The 19,845-nt window shown below is 42.7% G+C and overlaps 1 protein-coding gene across 6 annotated transcripts in view; it reads left to right on the forward strand.

Moving 5' to 3' along the window:
* TACR1 (tachykinin receptor 1) overlaps nucleotides 1-19,845 on the forward strand; it is a 283,222-nt gene that overhangs the window by 196,385 nt on the left and 66,992 nt on the right. The gene's annotated exons all lie outside the window — the stretch shown is intronic.

Below are 19,845 nucleotides of genomic sequence, written 5' to 3' on the forward strand. Positions count from 1 at the left end.
TAAACCATGAATGCTATACATTACATAAAATATAATACTAATTAGTAGGGGGAATAGTACTGTTAATTAACTAGAAAGTCCATCCGGTACATAATAAAGACTGAAGAGTTTATCCTGGAAATAATATTGATGACCTATCCTCAGGATAGGTCCTCAATATCAGATCGGCCCAGCTCCCAAATATGATGATGTTGACGAGCCAACGAGAGAAGAAGAGGAGGAGGGAAGGAGCGGGGTTCTGTTCTGATGGGCATGGCTGGGCTCCTTTAGCGATAAGTACAGCCCCTTGGCCTCTTTTAACATAATTATAAAGGCCTGTTTTTCAGGGGAGAAGAAAGAGACATAAAGGTACAGTATACTGTGATTGAAAATGAAAATAGGATAGCTTACAGTGCCTTGCAAACAGTTAAAAATTATCAGCGTTGGTGACAGACTCCCTTTAACTGGTTTAAGCTGGAAGATATCATAGCCTAAATAACAGCATACAGTGTGAATCAGCTGCTTCTAATGTTGGCAGAGCACTATCATGTATTAGAAGGGGCATGGACTTGTTGGACAGGGATTTAATATTGTCACTTTCAAAGCTTTGGTGCTGCTTCACCTGGAATATGCAGTTTAATTCTGGGCACCAGTCCATAGAAAGGATGCCCTGGAGCTGGAAAAAGTACAACGAAGAGAAATTAAATTGATAAGGAGCATGGAGGATCTTGGTTATAAGGAAAGATTAAAAGAATTACAATTTATTTACTGTTGAGAAGAGGGGAGACCTGATTAACCTATATAAATACATGAATGGCTTGTATAAAAAATATTGTGAAAAGCGGTTTCATGTAAAATTCCCTTAAAAGACAAGGGGGCACTGACCTTGTATAGAGAAGATGTTAAGTCTCCAGAGGGGTCAAGGCTTTTTCACCATAAGAACTGTGAATCGGTGGAAGCGGTCATAGAAGGAACAGTGGACATCTTTAAAAAAGGCTTAGATGAATTCTTAAAATAAAAAAACATTAAAAGCTATGTACACCTTTTCAGCAATTTTTTTTGTTTGCATTTTACTCATTTTGGGCTAAAAATTCTTTATTCAAATGAGTAGGTCTGGTTTTTCACTCCCCTTCCCTAAATTCACCTCCCCAGCCATCACATTGTAGGCCATGTCCATCTTATTTGAAGGCATTCTCTCTTTGTTGAAAAGCCCCATTTACCAATTTTTGAGGGATTCATGGCAGATTAGTCTTTTAGGGGCATTTGTTTCATAAGTCTACGTCTAAAACTTGATGCAACATTTTGTGCCAAAAATGCAATATTGGTACCAGGAATGTCATAGTATACGGAAAATAGAACTTGCCACATTTTAAGTGAAATTTTAGGTAACAGCAGGTGTGAGGTGTTTTGCATGCAAGGCCTCAAGTTCCAGAGAACTGCTGTATCTGAGACTTGCTGCTAAAGAACAACTCCTACATCAACGTACTCCAGAGAGGAGGAGGTAGGCATCTTGAGAAGGTCTAGAACCTACAAGGCCATGGGAGATAACATCAGTGAGGTATAGACTGTTTATGGCATGCAACTTCTGCTTTGGGAGGCAAATCCAGCTCGGGCACCTACCACGCTGGGATCCGTATTGGCCATCTGAATCTTAATCTGCACCCCTCAGTTCTGAAACTGCAGAGAGTTACTGAGTCATGTATAACACGCCTGTAATTACTTAGAAAAATTGTAGAAAGAGAGAGAAAGACTGGGAGTACTATTTCCTCAATCATTGTTGCCAAAAACTGCCATTGAGGATACTGCTGCTCTGTGAAATACCTCTGTGACTTTACTTCTACCTGTACTACTACTTTATTCATTATAACCAATGGGCCTGATCATTGCCTTCATACTCTGCTAGCCCTGCACCTGCACTTCTGCATCTCACCCAGCCAAACACCCACGGAACACCAAGGGCACCCCCAACTACCACCAGGCAGGGGCTCCAATATCAGGGTGTGCCCCCAGGAAAGAATAGGCGTCCCTTTCATTCACTGCACAACTCCAGGGAATGCCAGCGGGAGGACTACTACTGTGAACTGGAGGGTTTTTACTACCCCTCTCAGGGCCACAGTCATCACTCCTGTCCTATCTGCAGGTCACTGCATGGCTGCTATAGGTGAATTCCAGTTCTGCAGTCTGGCACCATTAGCTATTACACAACCACACCTTTGTACCTAGGGCTATTCTGCCATATTAAGGAATATGGATTACATTTTTTGTATGAAATTAGTGTTTATAAACATAGTTCTGCGACATCCTTTTGTTTTTATTGCTGTTCTATGACGTTGTTTTGTTTATTATTTCTGTTCTGTAAAAGCATTGTGTGCGTTATTCACATACTGTGACATCACTGTACACGTTATTCCCTCAGTTTGTGTAATAATAATTTTCAATGGCATTGCAGTGTTTAATATACATGGACATTGCTGTTTTTATTAGCCTGTACCGTGACATCACTGTATTATCCCTGTATTATGATATCACTGTATTATCCCGGTACTGTGACATCACTGTATTACCCCTGCTCTGTGACATCACTGTAATATCCCTGTACTGTGACATCACTGTATTACCCCTGCTCTGTGACATCACTGTAATATCCCTGTACTGTGACATCACTGTATTATCCCTGCACTGTGACATCACTGTATTATCTCAGTACTGTGACATCACTGTATTATCCCAGTACTGTGACATCACTATATTATCCCTGCACTGTCCCTGTACTGTGACATCACTGTATTATCCCTGCACTGTGACATCACTATATTATCCCTGTACTGTGACATCATTGTATTATCCCTGCACTGTGACATCACTGTATTATCTCAGTACTGTGACATCACTGTATTATCCCAGTACTGTGACATCACTATATTATCCCTGAAATGTCCCTGTACTGTGACATCACTATATTATCCCTGTACTGTGACATCACTGTATTATCCCGATACTGTGTTATTCCTGTACTGTGACATCACTGTACACGTTATTCCCTCAGTTTGTGTAATAATAATTTTCAATGGCATTGCAGTGTTTAATATACATGGACATTGCTGTTTTTATTAGCCTGTACCGTGACATCACTGTATTATCCCTGTATTATGATATCACTGTATTATCCCGGTACTGTGACATCACTGTACTACCCCTGCTCTGTGACATCACTGTAATATCCCTGTACTGTGACATCACTGTATTACCCCTGCTCTGTGACATCACTGTAATATCCCTGTACTGTGACATCACTGTATTATCCCTGCACTGTGACATCACTGTATTATCTCAGTACTGTGACATCACTGTATTATCCCTGCACTGTGACATCACTGTATTATCTCAGTACTGTGACATCACTGTATTATCCCAGTACTGTGACATCACTATATTATCCCTGAACTGTCCCTGTACTGTGACATCACTGTATTATCCCTGCACTGTGACATCACTATATTATCCCTGTACTGTGACATCACTGTATTATCCCGATACTGTGTTTTTCCTGTACTGTGACATCACTGTATTATCCCGGTACTGTGACATCACTGTGTTATTCCTGTACTGTAACATCACTGTATTATCCCTGCACTGTTACATCACTATATTAACCCTGTACTGTGACATCCCTGTATTATCCCGGTACTGTGACATCACTGTGTTATTCCTGTACTGTAACATCACTGTATTATCCCTGCACTGTGACATCACTGTATTATCCCTGTACTGTGACATCACTGTATTATCCCGGTACTGTGACATCACTGTATTATCCCTGTACTGTGACATCACTGTGCGGTATGCCAGGGGAATTATGCTTGAGGTCACGGTGTGAGCAATAGGTGGGCCGAGGTAAATACAGTTCTGTTTACTCACGGTTATGTCGTCCCTGGGCAGGCTCGCATAAGTGAAAAGGAGAACGGCACAAGGATTCTCTGGGGCACACTCTGGTGTAAGGGACACTGGCCAGATGGTCTTTGGAGGTGCCCTTGGTGGTCTGTATTAATGTGCCAGTGGCAAGGTCCCTTGAAGTCATGACGCCAGTACCTTTTGTATGGAGGTACAACCATTTACTATAGTGTTAATAGAGGAACTTGAGTCTAAGGCAAGCAGGATGAAACTCAAAGGGAACTTTACTGAAGATGACTTTTGATAACAGTTCATCCAAAGCATTTAAACAGTCTCAATACAGAGATAAACCTGCTGCAAGTCCTCTGCTGACAGGTGTAAGATGTCCCTCTCTAGATGTTAAATAAGGAAATTGTAGCCTTACTGGTAGTGGAGTTCAGGAATGGTCCTGGTAATCCTGGTTCAGGCTTGAGAAGTCGCCAAAGGCTGATATATCCTTCACGGTGGAGTCCAAAGGTCCTAAGGCACTAAGGAGATGTGTCCAATAACCCTTTGGGGGTCTTCTTACGGTAGTTCACTGTCCTCAGGACGGCAATACAATTGAATCTAATGCAGTGGAAGATCTGAAGGACCTGTGGTGACATCACAGGTCATGTGATCAGTAAGACAGGCAGTGGTTGAAAAGGATCTGCGATGATGTCGCCATCATGTGACCAGTGCAGGAGAGGATGGCAGTGAAGAGGAGAAGACCTGAGGGAAGAAGTTGTGGTGCAGTCTGCTACATGAGGAGAGGTAAGTGAAGGTAGAGGTAGAGGAATGCTGAGAGTTGTGGTTATTTAACTGGGACTGTATGTTAGGGCTGAAGGGAGGAATGTTATTTACATGGAACTGTATGTTGGAGGTGGCTGGGGAGGGGGTGATGTTATTTACATGGGACTGTATGTTGATGGTGGCTGTAGGAGGGAGTGATGTTATTTACATGGGACTGTATGTCAGAGGGGGCTGGGGGAGGCAGTGATGTTACTTATATGGGACTGTATGTTGGAGTCGGCTGTGGGAGGGAGTGATGTTATTTACATGAGACTGTATGTTGAAGGTGGCTTGTGGGGGGACTGAATGTTGAGGGGGTGATGTTTACATGGGATTGCATGTTAGAGGCGGCTGGGGAGGGGATGATATTATTTACTTGGGACTGTATATTGAAGGCGGCTGGGAAGAAGGTGGTGTTATTTACATGGGACTGTATTTTAGAGGGGGCTGTAGATAGAGAGGGAAGTTATTTATATGGGACTGTATATTTGAGTGGGCTGGAGAGATGGTGTGATGTTATTTACATGGGACTCTATGGAGGAGGGAGGGAAATAGTATTATTTACATGGGGCTGTATGGTGGAGGGAGGAATATAAATACAGGGGGCACTGCAAATCCAGGGAACATTATAGGCATTCTTATTACTACTGGGGGCTCTATAGGAGGGACTTATCTGCCTTATTTCTACTAAGAGCATTATGGGGCCTTATTACTACTGAGGGGTCTGATGAGAGCTTTATTAACACTGGGGGAACAATAGGGGGGCCTTATTTCTACTGGGGGCTCTGTGAGGGTATTATTAATACTGGAGGGCTCTTCTACTAATGGGGGCACTCTTGGGGAGCGTTATCATGGTTGGGGCACTGTAGGGGGCAGTATTACTAATGGGAGCATCCTAGAGTGGCATTAATATCAGTGGGAGCACTGTTACTATGGAGGCACTCATTTTTCTTCAGGATAGTATTTGGGGTTATGGGGAGCACAGTGAGCAGCAGGATAACACGGTGGCGACTCCAGGTTGGGGGATGATAATAAAAATGTGAAGAAGCTAAGGTGTCTGGGTGTCACACTCTGCAGAGATGAGGTGGCTGAGAGAAGTTGTCCGGACGGAATGGAGAAGATGATGACAGAGAAGATCTACATCAGAGAAGACGTCACCTGGGAGGCCCTGGATGTGAGAGGTGCTGTATGTGCTGCTGTATAGCAAGTACAGCAAAATGCGGTGTGTGGGGGAGGGGAGGGGCGACTTAGAGAACTGGGCCATTTTCATTGGAGCTTGGGCCGCAGATCTTTTGAGACCCTAGCAATGCCCCGGAGTAAATGTAGTAATAATTCAAGCTCTGTTAATATTATTTTTTATAGCAAAGAAATATTGTGACAAATGGGCCATATCAGAGGGAATAACATAGTCATTATTTTAAAGCACAAAGTCAGGATTACAAGAAAAATGTATTATTTTAAAATTTAAAGTCAAAAGACAATAACAAAGTAAAACATTTGAAATGATGAAGCAGATCTGTCTGACATGGTCAGCATCAATGGTAAATCACACAATTACAATTTCCATGGGTGAGATTTTAGTATACTGTGCAGTGCGGGAATTCAGTTTGCTGGAATTTAGTGTAAGTGATGCCACTGTCACAGAAGTGTCCATCAGTTGACTTCTTGTGGGTTTATCAAACTCTCCTTAAATTAATATATAATGGTTTTGGCACATAGTTGCAAAAAAAACAAAAATTATACAAATATATATATATATATATATATATATATATATACACTCACCTAAAGAATTATTAGGAACACCTGTTCTATTTCTCATTAATGCAATTATCTAGTCAACCAATCACATGGCAGTTGCTTCAATACATTTAGGGGGGTGGTCCTGGTCAAGACAATCTCCTGAACTCCAAACTGAATTTTAGAATGGGAAAGAAAGGGGATTTAAACAATTTTGAGCGTGGCATAGTTGTTGGTGCCAGACGGGCCGGTCGGAGTATTTCACAATCTGCTCAGTTACTGGGATTTTCACGCACAACCATTTCTAGGGTTTACAAAGAATGGTGTGAAAAGGGAAAAACATCCAGTATGCGGCAGTCCTGTGGGCGAAAATGCCTTGTGGATGCTAGAGGTCAGAGGAGAATGGGCCAACTGATTCAAGCTGATAGAAGAGCAACGTTGACTGAAATAACCACTCGTTACAACCGAGGTATGCAGCAAAGCATTTGTGAAGCCACAACACGCACAACCTTGAGGCGGATGGGCTGCAACAGCAGAAGACCCCACCGGGTACCACTCATCTCCTCTACAAATAGGAAAAAGAGGCTACAATTTGCACGAGCTCACCAAAATTGGACTGTTGAAGACTGGAAAAATGTTGCCTGGTCTGATGAGTCTCGATTTCTGTTGAGACATTCAAATGGTAGAGTCCGAATTTGGCGTAAACAGAATGAGAACATGTATCCATCCTTTGATGGCTACTTCCAGCAGGATAATGCACCATGTCACAAAGCTCGAATCATTTCAAATTGGTTTCTTGAACATGACAATGAGTTCACTGTACTAAAATGGCCCCCACAGTCACCAGATCTCAACCCAATAGAGCATCTTTGGGATGTGGTGGAACGGGAGCTTCGTGCCCTGGATGTGCATCCCTCAAATCTCCATCAACTGCAAGATGCTATCCTATCAATATGGGCCAACATTTCTAAAGAATGCTATCAGCACCTTGTTGAATCAATGCCACGTAGAATTACGGCAGTTCTGAAGGCAAAAGGGGGTCCAACACCGTATTAGTATGGTGTTCCTAATAATTCTTTAGGTGAGTGTATGTATATATATATATATATATATATATATATATATATTTATATCCCAAAACTATAAACTATGTATTGAAAATGGGGTGGCTGGGAGCATTAGAAATCTGGCACATATTCTTATACCATATCTTTATACCTTTTTTGGCACAGCAGCCAGACTTACCTTCATATTGGGCAAAGCCTCAGTTTGGTGACCTAATCCAGTATCTAAATACAGTACCTGGCACAGTGGCCTGTAGCGTTCCCAGTTGCAGGCAGCACCTAGGGCACATACCACACAAGCTGATCTTCCCCATGTCCTAATAATTGTGTTGGTGCAGCTCTTGTAGTGGGAGGTTTGGAACTGCAGCACAATCAGACCATGGCGCACTATAGTAACGTTACAGGGACTATAGTTTGTGTTATCTGACAGGGCATTGTGTAAATAGGATGCACTGAGTTTACAAGGAGCAATCTTTATATACAGCGAGGCTGAGTTTCCCATACTGAGTAATGATTTCCTCCTGCTGTTCGTTATACAGTATGCTTTATATCAGTTTTTTCTCCAAACACGTCTGCAGCAAGGAAGGTCCCTCCCTTCCTGAGCTTAATAAATCCCACCATCCATTCCCCTTGTTTACCTTCCATCTTAAAGCCTTTCATTTTCCATTTCCCATCTCTGTACATTTTTTTTATCAAGCTCTTTCGTTATCTTATTGTTTGCATAAAAAATGTCAGCCCCAGATTTGTAGTTATATTTTATATTTGCAGTTATGATAATACAGTATCTGACATTACCTCCACTTTTTCTATTGGTTACTAGTATTTTAAATAAATCCTAGACCTACAGGGACACATTTATATAAAGTTTACTTTTGGCATCATTTTTCTGTCTGTAAAAATTATGCAAATGTTATTATATATATACAGTTGCAAGAAAAAGTATGTGAACCCTTTGGAATGATATGGATTTCTGCACAAATTGGTCATAAAATGTGATCTGATCTTCATCTAAGTCACAACAATAGACAATCACAGTCTGCTTAAACTAATAACACACAAAGAATTAAATGTTACCATGTTTTTATTGAACACACCATGTAAACATTCACAGTGTAGGTGGAAAAAGTATGTGAACCCTTGGATTTAATAACTGGTTGAACCTCCTTTGGCAGCAATAACTTCAACCAAACGTTTCCTGTAGTTGCAGATCAGACGTGCACAACGGTCAGGAGTAATTCTTGACCATTCCTCTTTACAGAACTGTTTCAGTTCAGCAATATTCTTGGGATGTCTGGTGTGATCCGCTTTCTTGAGGTCATGCCACAGCATCTCAATCGGGTTGAGGTCAGGACTCTGACTGGGCCACTCCAGAAGGCGTATTTTCTTCTGTTTAAGCCATTCTGTTGTTGATTTACTTCTATGCTTTGGGTCGTTGTCCTGTTGCAACACCCATCTTCTGTTGAGCTTCAGCTGGTGGACAGATGGCCTTAAGTTCTCCTGCAAAATGTCTTGATAAACTTGGAAATTCATTTTTCCTTCGATGATAGCAATCCGTCCAGGCCCTGACGCAGCAAAGCAGCCTCAAACTATGATGCCCCCACTATCATACTTCACAGTTGGGATGAGGTTTTGATGTTGGTGTGCTGTGCCTCTTTTTCTCCACACATAGTGTTGTGTGTTTCTTCCAAACAACTCAACTTTGGTTTCATCTGTCCACAGAATATTTTGCCAGTCCTGCTGTGGAACATCCAGGTGCTCTTGTGCAAACTGTAAACGTGCAGCAATGTTTTTTTTGGACAGCAGTGGCTTCCTCTGTGGTATCCTGCCATGAAATCCATTCTTGTTTAGTGTTTTACCTATTGTAGATTCGCTAACAGGGATGTTAGCATATGCCAGAGACTATTGTAAGTCTTTAGCTGACACTCTAGGATTCTTCTTCACCTCATTGAGCAGTCTGCTCTGTGCTCTTGCAGTCATCTTTACAGGACGGCCACTCCTAGGGAGTAGCAGCAGTGCTGAACTTTCTCCATTTATAGACAATTTGTCTTACCGTGGACTGATGAACAGCAAGGATTTTGGAGATACTTTTATAACCCTTTCCAGCTTTATGCAAGTCAACAATTCTTAATCGTAGGTCTTCTGAGAGCTCTTTTGTGTGAGGCATCATTCACATCAGGCAATGCTTCTTGTGAAAAGCAAACCCAGAACTGGTGTTTGTTTTTTATTGGGCAGGACAGCTGTAACCAACACCTCCAATCTCATCTCATTGATTGGACTCCAGTTGGCTGACACCTCACTCCAATTAGCTCTTGGAGATGTCATTAGTCTAGGGGTTCACATACTTTTTCCACCTGCACTGTGAATGTTTACATGGTGTGTTCAATAAAAACATGGTAACATTTAATTCTTTGTGTGTTATTAGTTTAAGCAGACTGTGATTGTCTATTATTGTGACTTAGATGAAGATCAGATCACATTTTATGACCATTTTGTGCAGAAATCCATATCATTCCAAAGGGTTCACATACTTTTTCTTGCAACTGTATATGTATATATATATCTATATATATATATGTTTGCTAAGGTATAGGACAAAGAGCACTGTGGTGAAAGAAAGTTATGAAATATAGACTGCAACAAATAGGAGAGGTATATGTAAACCACTCCACTAAACAAAACTAAAAGTGACTCTATTTGTGTAACTATGGCCCAATTCCTATCTTGTATAAATACAAATATTACAGATTACAAAAAGATAGAGAAGATGAATTTCAGTTTCTGTTGCAATGTTAATGTTAACAGTCAACTGAAAAGGGTTATTCCATCTAAATAACCCCTGCTTAGATGTAGCCGTCAACTCATCGGCGTTGGTCCAGCTTCTCTAACTATGGACAAACAAATGTTTTTGTTGGGGAAGCTCTGTGCTCCCATTCACTCCAGTGGGAATATAGTACTACAAAGCTCCTATGTCCGACAGAGTGGGCATCACTTTGAGCCTGCCAATGTGGATGCAACTCTTTGCAATGGTGTTCTGAGGCCTCTTCCCTGATGTCCATATCACCAACTAGACAGTATGAAAAGGGGATGTCCATATGGGACAACCCTTTAAGTCATCCTGATTTATAACTTGGTGAAGCCATCAATGTATTACATTCAGCTCTGCAGAACACATTTCACTAGCCTGCGCAGGATATGGATGTTCTCTGAAAGTCCAGAAATAGCAGATAAAGGACAGGTGGCCACTGGAGTATGACAGCGATGAGACCAGAATAGAATCTAATGAGCCTTTGCCACTTAACATTTTCACCACTAAGGCAGATCTCTGCTTTACTATATTGTACTGAAGAATGAAGACTACAAAGGTTCATGTACTTTACATATTAATGGTTTTATCACTGGTTACCCTATTACTCCAACACAGCATGCAATAAAGAAATTGTGCATCTTGATTTGCATGTTCCTAGAACCACTTTGCCACATATCAAAAGTTCAGGCTTTTTAATTTTTTATGATGAGTGCATAATAGATTATTTTTTATTATCATTATTACTACCATTATATTGTAAAGAAAAAAATGGGGATTAGTCAGCACATCCCAGTGCGCAGGTGCACGTCTCCATGTCTGGAAGCACAAAAGCAAAAACAAACAATGCAACAGCAAGCTGCAAAAACAAATAATAATAAAGTAAAGGCAATAGTGCCATACTCACTATAGAGAATGTACTAGTGCTAATGCTACATTATAAATGTGAGATTCTTGGTAAATACATTTTGTACAAAATTATTTGTGCCAGTCAGCCAACGACAAGGTGATGTCTTAGGCTGGGTTCACACCTGAGCGTTTTACAGCGCGTTCCTACGCACTGTAAAACGCTCAACAGGCAAAAAACAATGCTTCCCTTTGGGCATGGTTCTCACCTGAGCGTTTTACAGCTCGTACGAACGCGCTGTAAAACGCCCTACGCCCCAAGAAGTACAGGAGCTTCTTTGGGGCGTATTGTCGCGCGTTTTGTGGCAGTTTTTCATTGGACTAATCACACAAACGCGCGTACTACGCGCAATTTCCAAAATACAAAAACGCCCCAAAATACGCCTCAAAAACGCCTGATAAAAACGCCTGTAAAAAGCGCTTATCGAATACGCTCAGGTGTGAACCCAGCCTTAGGACAGGAACCTATACTAAAAACTACCTCCTCTGGTGCCATACTGACCTCCATTATATTCAGGGAATGCAGGTTCTACATGCATGCTAAGCCCACTTTGTATTTTACCTCTCCTGGTGCCAAATGGCCTTCATTAAATTCAGGGAATGCAGGTTCTAGATGGATGCCGAGTCCATACTATATTATACCTCTTTTGGTGCCACAATGGCCTCCATTAAATTCAGGGAATGCAGGTTCCACCTGCATGCTAAGCAGCCCACTCTGTATTTTACATCTCCTGGTGCCAAATGGCCTCCAATACATGCAGGGAGAGCAGGCTACAGCTTTATACTTTCAGTAATTAAAATTAAAAGCCTATGGAACACACAAGTTAGTTAGGAGTTGTCACGAACCAGCGGGTGTCAACCTACCGTGCCATGCGTCCTACCTCCTCTAAGGGCGTTGTCTAAGTGAACCCCTCATTCTTCACAGTACCCCTGATAGTGGGTATAGTCTTTCCTGAGAGGAACACCAGGTCACTACCTCTTGAGGAGGATTGGCACACGAGGCAGCTGGTCCAGGGGGACCAGGAGGCACCTGAGCAAGGTACCAGAGGTACAGACGTAGTGAGCAGGCTGAGTCGTAACCAGAAGCAACAGTGCAGGACTGAAGGATGAGGCAGAGGCGAAGTCAAACAAGCAATAGGTCAGGACAGGTGGCTCAGGTACAGGTCAGGCAGTCCGGATCAGCAACAGGAGAGTCAAGGCAAGCATAAAACAGGTAGTGGAGTCCAGGAACACAAAGACGAGTCAGGTACACAGAAACACAAGCAGAGAAATCAGCAACCTTTGCAGGACACAAGGACCTTGACACTCAGGCATCTGGGAAGGGGGTTGAGCCACTTATATACATGCTGGAGGGCTAGAATTGGTCACATGATCTAACCCATAAATCACAGGAAGTGACATGCGCCGACCCTTAAGGAAGTGCGGCAGGGAAGAAGCAGCAAGCATGCTTTGGCCAGGGCTGAAAGGAAACTGTGGAGCAGATCCCAGAACAAACACTACCTGCAAGGACAGAGCCCAGGACTGCAGTGGTGAATGGGGAAGCACAGGCAGCAGATCACCACTAAACACGGTACTCAGGACCGCAGCGGTAAGCAGGAAAACAGCGGCACACAGCAGCCACTGTTATAGGAGTACATGACCAATGAAGTCAGCCACACCTCCAATATAGACTGCAAAGAGAAAAAAATGGGGTGTGCAGGTGCACCTCGCCATGACTGGAAGCACACAAGCAAAAACAAACAATGCAACAGCACTCTGCAAACACATAGTCAAGTAAATACAATAGTGCCATACTCACTATAGAAAATGTGCTAGTGCTAATGCTATGTTACCATTATATTGTAATGTAATGGATTCCATTAAATGACATGTCACTTAAAGACCCTTAATTAAAACTAAATGTAACTAAAACACTCCAGTAAAACTGTATTACAGTATGCATAGTGCAGGGCCTGCAAAAACTCCCATACAATGGCCTGGTATAAAGATCTATATCTGTAGATTACAGTACGCTGAACATCTGAATACAGAATGCATGGGAGAAATACAATTGAGGTTTTTAGCCATAGAAAATCTTTCATTTGCTAGTAGTGAGCTCTACGGCTCAGTGGTTAGAGTCTTTGTCTTCAATGTAGAGAAAGTTAATACAAGGTACTACTTACTAATGTATTGTTATTATCCATATTGCTACCTTTCCTGGCTGGATTCATTTTTCCCTTACATTATACACTGCTCGTTTACATGGTTACAGACCACCCTGCAATCCATCAGTGGTGGTCGTGCTTGCACACTATAGGAAAAAACGCCAGCCTCTCTGGTGACTGGGACCATGGGAATGCATATAGGCTTTTGTTCTTTCCTATATTGTACAAGCACGACCACCACTGATGGATTGCAGGGTGGTCTGTAACCATGGAAATGAGCAATGTATAATGTGATGGAAAAATGAATCCAGCCAGCAAAGGAAGCAATATCGATAATAACAATATATTAGTAAGTGGCTTGTATTAACTTTCTCTACATGATAAATGGCACTTACTGAAGTGAGACAACCCCTTTAATAAATGTTAAAGGGGTTGTGTCACTTCAGCAAGTGACATTTATTATGTAGAGAAAGCTAATACCAGCCATTTACTAATGTCTTGTCATTATCTGTATTATCCATGCTTGTACACTATAGGATAAAGCGGCGGCCTCTCTGGTGCCTGGGACCATGGGAGATCACATAGGCTGGTGCTTTTTTCTATAGTGTGCAAGCACGGTCACCACTGATGGATCGCAGGGTCGTCGCAACCATGGAAGCAATATGGACAATCACAATACATTAGTAATTGCCTTGTATTAACTTTCTCTACACAATAAATGCTATTTGCTGAAGTGACACAACCCATTTACTGTATTTTTCACCCCATAAGACGCACTTTTTCTCCCCCCAAAATGGGGGAAAAATGCCCCTGCGTCTTATGGGGCAAATGCTGTCAGTTTTACATCGCAAACTGCGATGTACAAGCGATCGGGGAGGGACTGGGAGGAGGAACTGGGGGCCGGCAATAGCGGCGGGGCGATGCAGTCAGTGTACTATAGCCCCGCCGCTCCGGTATACTAATATAAAATGTCTTATTCAATTAATAGTTATTAAACATGCCCCCCAACTCCTAATAGTACCTTACATCCTAACCGCTTTAGTAGAATGCAGGCAGACAGGCCGGGTGGGCGGCATCGTAACTCCCTGATGTCACGTGCCTGCGCCGCCTACTTTATGAATGAAGCAGGCGGCGCAGGCAAGTGACGTCACTGAGGGACGCGCTGGCCGCCCGGCCTGCCTGTCTGCATTGTACAGAAGCGGTTAGGATGTAAGGTACTATTAGGAGTGAGGGGGCATGTTTAATAACTATTAATCGAATAAGACATTTTATATTAGTATACTGGAGTGGCGGGGGAGATCTGTGGATGACATTTTTATGGGGGACATCTGTGGATGGTACAGTTATGGGCTTGGGGGGTCTGTGGATGGCACTGTTATGGGCTGGTGGGGTCTGTGGATGGCACTGTTATGGGTTGGGGGGGTCTGTGGATGGCACTGTTATGGGGTGGGGGGTCTGTGGATGGCACATATATAACAGTGCCAGCCACAGATCCCCCCCTGTAACAGTGCCAGCCACAGATCCCCCTGTAACAGTGCAAGCCACAGATCCCACCCCCCATAACAGTGTCCGTCACAGATCCCCCCCATAACAGTGTCCGTCATCCACAGATCCCCCCCATAACAGTGTCCGTCATCCACAGATCCCCCCATAACAGTGTCCGTCATCCACAGATCCCCCATAACAGTGTCCGTCATCCACAGATCCCCCATAACAGTGTCCGTCATCCACAGATCCCCCCATAACAGTGTCCGTCATCCACAGATCCCCCCATAACAGTGTCCGTCATCCACAGATCCTCCCATAACAGTGTCCGTCATCCACAGATCCCCCCATAAGTGTCCATCATCCACAGATCCCCCCATAACAGTGTCCGTCATCCACAGATCCCCCATAACAGTGTCCTTCACAGATCCCCAGTAATAGTGCCATCCACAGACCACCATTAGTTTCAAACCCACCAAAAGCACACCATTTGGTTAAAAATATTTTTTTTCTTATTTTCCTCCCCAAAAACCTAGGTGCGTCTTATGGGCCGGTGCGTCTTATAGGGCGAAAAATACGGTAAATATCCCCAACAGGGAAAAAATTTAGTTTTAGTTAAAAAAGGCACAAAACTCAAAATATGATCAAACCATTGATGCCAAATAACACCTTGTGCTGGGACTTCCTGCTTGGAAAGATGGAGAGAGTGAAGAGCTGCTTCATTTATAATCGTGACTGAGACAGAGTTGCTTACATGGCAGTTAAAGAGGCCAACATTTGTCAAATACCAATAAGATAAAATAAAATATAGAACAAATATAAATTCTCATACAGTCATCATTCATGAGCATTTTACTTTTAGTGGGGCAACACTTTGCATTTCCAGCCACTTTAAACTAATCTATATTACTGCCCAAATATGTCCCCTAGTCTTAACGAGTGGATTACATACGCAAATTCAATTACAGAAAGTGACACAATGTAACAGTATCATTTTACTATGACTATATTCCTGAAATATAATAATTATAGCTGACAGATGTCATGATGCCCATCAGCGTGCCAGCCAGCAGTGTCTGTAGCCCCTGGTACATTCCATCAATAATATACTGTTATGAATAGGCATGGGTAAGAAGAAGAATTGCTAGTATTTTCTTTCAAGATTGTCTGGGTAGCAGAAGATCCTGATTCAGTGTGGTCTTCATCCCCACAAACAAAACTTCACCATAGAGGGTAAGCAATATCCCAATCTAAGTCTATTCCAATTTGCAACACAGAAGAGGAAGGCCGCAAATCCCTTTATACCTCTGGATCTGTCAACTTAAAGAGGACCTTTCACTAGTTTAAAAACTAAAAACTAACTATATCAGTGGGCAGAGCGGCGCCCAGGGGTCCCCCTGCACTTACTAGTATGTCTGGGAGTCCCAGGCTATGAGCTGTGCGCTACGATTGGCCAGTGCTGCAGCAAGGGACAACCCTAATACAAAAACTCCGCCCAGTACAACAGAGGGAGCTGCAGACACCGGAGCCTATACCAGACGAACGGAGCGGCGCCCAGACATACTAGTAAGTGCAGGGGGACCCCTGGGCGCCGCTCTGCCCACCGATATAGTTAGTTTTTAGTTTTTAAACTAGTGAAAGGTCCTCTTTAAGGGCATGAAGTTTGTTTCCCACCTCATGCCCTTTTAAGGATCTGTGGGCCACTTCGTCACAATCTTATTTGCTGGAGTTCTGCCCAGGTCGTATGGGACCAACTAGAACTGGGCACCCTTCTCTCGAAGAGTCCCACAGCTGCTAGTACATACCTCCTTCATCTCAAGGAATAGCTAGTTATGCCACATTGGTTTCAACAGCTAAAATTTTGATCTTTCATTGTAGGTTTTTGGTCTTGGAGTAGTTTTTTCAAGGATGAAGTGGGATTAGTAACACATACTGTACTGTACATGGTGGTACACCATCCATGAGATGAGCTTGGTACTGTACCTCACCTCAGGGAGTGCCCTTCCTTGCCGCAGGCTAGAATAACAGTGTCACTCAGTAGTCAGCAATGGTAGCAGATGAATGGGACAATTATGCCCCCAAGGAAAAAAGTGCCAGAGATATCCTGTATCAGGCTGAATAAAACATTACCATGAGCAATGACTGGCCGCATGTAATTCCCAACAAATGCAGAGCACAGCAGCGTACGAGAATAGTGCTTGGCACTGTGACCAGGATATTGCAGTTGGCATTGCTTTGGAGCTCTGTAGATGAACCCTATGTAGCCAGCACTGCTGAAGCTGGTATTATTTTATAGTGTGATTATATTAATTAATTAAATTAAACCTAAACGTAAAAAAAAAAATTCCAACTCATCAGGCAGAAATCTCCCTTACTGGCACATCAACAGATTATACCTGCGATATAACAAGTGATGGAAGCCAATTCTCCAGCTTCATCATGTTATACTTGTTGACAGCTGTTTTTCCTGGACGCCTCTCTGAACTCTGCAAGATCTTAAAAGTTTTCTCTGTTATAAAGCGCAGCACTTTCCTTAATCATCACCAGCCGTTCTTCATATGATCTCAGCAAGAAAGAAATGTGGAGCACCGAGAAAACAGATTGCTACTCGGAGGGGAGAAGAATCAGTAGTGACACGTTGGTGCAGAAGAGGGAGAGAAGGGACTGTTACCACCACCATAGCCAAACCCTTGGGTTATTGGGCAGGTGGCATTGTCAGAAATAGAGGCCTTGAATCAAATACACAGACATGATGCGACAGCTGAGATTCTGTTTGGCAAGAGTATATCGTCCTGGAGCTCCTCTGCTGTTTTCTGTAATCTGCCTGTAGGAATGTAGAGAACCTTACATAAAAGGGATGTGCAGAACTAGAGAGAGAGGGTCAGCTAATTTCCTAAATACAGCCTGTCTCTGGACTGTGGGATTGCAGTTCAGCTCCATTCAGACACGGCTTAATGGTAGATGTGGTGCTGCTTCTGGAAACAGAAATTCACTTTTCCCTAGTTATGATCCTAGACAGACCCTTTAACTACCTGTGTTACTCGTGGCATGTATCACTGAATTTGTCACGTGTGCCCTACATTTGAATATAGAAATTAAGTTTAAAAGGTTTTTTGACGAGATTTTGATACTGATGACCTATCCTCTGGATAGGTCTTCAGTATCTGATTAGCGGGTATCCGACACCAATCACCACTCGGCTGTTTGAAAAGGCAGCATCCCTCCAGGGAGTTCATTGATCACATGGCCTAGGCGCAGATCAATCCCATTCAAGTGAATCGGGCTGAGCTGCAATACCAAGTACAGCCACTATACAAGGTACGGTGCTGTGCTTGGTAAGTGGCGCTCATAGGAGCGTTGGTGCCTTCTCAAACAACTGATCGGCAGGGGTCCCAGGTGTCAGACCCCCACCGATCAGATACTGATCACTTATCCAAAGAATAGATCATCAATAAAAAAAAAATCTCAGAAAACCCTTTTAAAGCAAGCGCCTAACTCTGGGGTGAAAACAGGTGAATGTATAGGTCATGCTTAGCTACTGCTTATCTTTCCGAGTATTAGCTGCTTTATTAAGACATAGTAGATTTGTGATTGCAGTTTGCTGCATTGTCTCATGGCAGTTTAACGGCTATAGACATCTTTGGGGCAGTTTTTCTTGTTGATTGAATTTTACTCATTTTGGGCTAAAAATAATTGGCCTTTATACAAAAATTTTCAGCCATTCAGGGGTAAAAATTAAACAACTCTGCAAATTATAACTTGTGCATCTCCGTGGTAACAGACAACAAACAAACCCTATGTAGTCTGATTCTGAGGTTATATGACTTTCAGTTTGCTGCCCATTTTTTGCTGATCCACCAATGGTATGTTAGAAAGAGGTAGGTGACAGATGGAAGGGATCATTACTGCAGGATCACCCAGCACAGTTTGTTACTCTGGAAACACATAGATGTGCATAAGGGTTGTAGACACCCAGCGATAGAATATTTTTTTATAAAGAATATTTGTGGAAATAAAAAAAATTATTGCAAAGGTGGACATAACTTTTAAGCTTACAGGTAAATATATACATAAATGATGTACGTATGTGGCCATCTGAAGGCACTGACAGTGCACCACTCAACTTTCTGGCTGCGTGGAATGCTACAAATGTATACAGGGAATATTACTCTGTCAGGGAGTTAACTATTGTATAACATTGTAGACCCAATGACGCCTTCCAAGAATTTTTCTTTTTTGTGCGGATCAATGGAATAACCCTTTAAGGATAGGTTGCACCACACAAACAAACCAGTCCCTGAGAAATTGGTAAAACATAATATGTCAGTTTCAGTGCCCCCTTCATGTAGCGTGTCACATACTACACATTGGTTATCTTTGCCAGGGCAAGTTAAAAGTGAATTTGGCCATACACCTTCAATAACTTCCTCTGACTCCCTCGTACACATGGATGGTCAGTTCAGGCAGGCGTGCATGTGTTTTCAGTGGGGAGTAAGCCACTGCCTAACATATCTCCCATAAGAAAAAAAGAATAATCCTCTATCGGGGGAGAGCCGGCCCATCCCCATAGACATAAGGTAATCGGCCTGTCATTGGCGGGTTTGGCCGACTTTATTGAGGTTTTTCAATTGATATTGATTGTTTCATGGAAAGGCCTTGCTTACTTCATATGTCAAAGCAATGCTTTCCAGCCCCACTCTTCCGGTTTCTACCGCCTCTGTCAACATGCTGAAAGTTGTGTTTGATCATTGTTATCTCTCACAGAGCTGCTGATAGGCCCATCTCCCACCCATTGTTGATATGAATGAACGCTGAGCTTCCCTTCATTTACCATAATGGTAGCACAATGGTCACTCTTCCAGTCAGTGGTTCCTCAAGTTACAATATTAATTGGTTCCAGGACGACCATTGTATGTTGAAACCATTGTAACCTGAGTAATGAGTTTCAAAACCCCAAAATGTCTCCCAAGATAGGGGAAAATGAGCAGATAACTGATATAAGACAGATAAAACTAGCACTTAA

This window comes from Bufo bufo, chromosome 1 (assembly GCF_905171765.1).
Source record: "Bufo bufo chromosome 1, aBufBuf1.1, whole genome shotgun sequence".
In the NCBI taxonomy this organism is placed as follows: Eukaryota; Metazoa; Chordata; class Amphibia; order Anura; family Bufonidae; genus Bufo; species Bufo bufo.